The sequence below is a fragment of the Echinops telfairi genome, unplaced genomic scaffold (assembly GCF_000313985.2).
Source record: "Echinops telfairi isolate 266 unplaced genomic scaffold, ASM31398v2 ScPeMD7_5592;HRSCAF=6446, whole genome shotgun sequence".
Classification (NCBI taxonomy): Eukaryota; Metazoa; Chordata; class Mammalia; order Afrosoricida; family Tenrecidae; genus Echinops; species Echinops telfairi.
This window is the reverse complement of record NW_022109491.1, coordinates 3,857,812-3,858,868: the sequence shown is the minus strand read 5'-3', so window position 1 is coordinate 3,858,868 and position 1,057 is coordinate 3,857,812. Positions and strand designations below refer to the sequence as shown.

Below are 1,057 nucleotides of genomic sequence, written 5' to 3'. Positions count from 1 at the left end.
AGAATGCGACTCCCAGCGCCCGGTGGCCCAGAACCCCAACTTGCGGGTCCCACATCCATCTCCGGGGTTGGAACGGCCTCCCCGGACCCCCTGGGTCTGAGGTGGCGGCCCGTGCACCCCGCTCTCCAGTTAGGGTCTCCCTCGCGAAAAGTCCACCCCCGCCGGGAGGGGGAGGGGGAGAGGGGCAGCGGCGCCCCCAGCCCTCCTCAGACCGCCTCCTCGCCTTTGGGGGCCAAACCGAGGGCCCAGAAGAGGGCACGGCCGAGGGGACTGTGCAGTGCCACCCTCGGCGCCTCTTGGCACGAACTTCCCTTTAAGAAAAGGAAGACTTCGGAGCGAACCTTTCGGTCCCTGCAGCCTTCCGGAGCCCCCGGCCCCCTTTCCAGCTAGTTGGGGGGCTCGCTGGAGCCCTCAGAGTCCCAGAGATGTTCTGAAAGCGATTGGGGGCACTTAAGCGTCAAAAAAAAAAAATCTTTCAAATTGTAAGTTAAACACACACACACCTTATCGCACATACACAGGAAACGCAAGCCCGAGCCCTGCCCGGATTTGGGGGCGCGCGCCGGGGTCCGTGCGGCCGGGCCCCTCCCTCACCCTGCAGAAGCGCCCTCCCCGGCCAGTGTGGACAGTCCCGGCCATTGTCTGCGGGGGACGCCTGTTTGGGCGCATTGTTTTGGGCTACTCCCAACTTGCTCCAACACCCCCTCCACCAGCCACGGGGCTCACCCCGCGCCGGCCGGCGCTCCCCAAGCCAAGTCGGCAAATTACAAGACCTGCCTCACGGGGTGACCCAACTTTCCAGAAGCGGCCCCCGCCCAGCCAAGCAGGCGCCCTCCGACCGGGCCCTAGGGCCCGACCCGACATGGGGACGCGAACACCGAGCCATACGGGATCTTTCCGAGTGAGTGTGATGGTAAACATGGTACACACCGGGCTCCCCGACACCTCCGCGCTGGTGGGCCCCCTCAGAGGCCGGGTAGGAGGGGGCGCCCTAGAGGGCGGAACCGAGCAGAAGCGGGGGGCGGGGGGATCCAGGAGGGGACTGGGGCCATCCGAG

General features: G+C 66.4%; 1 protein-coding gene across 2 annotated transcripts in view; it reads right to left on the bottom strand.

Annotated features, from left to right (window-relative positions):
* The window catches only part of ZNF217 (zinc finger protein 217), a 39,406-nt gene that overhangs the window by 21,223 nt on the left and 17,126 nt on the right, over positions 1-1,057 (bottom strand). Inside the window, exon 1 of one of the 2 annotated variants that reach the window (XM_045295448.1) lies at positions 931-968. The exons of the other annotated variant lie outside the window; for it this stretch is intronic. The gene's annotated coding sequence lies outside the window, so the exon portion shown is untranslated. Of the gene's footprint in view, positions 1-930; positions 969-1,057 lie in introns of those variants that run through there. 2 annotated transcript variants of the gene reach the window in all.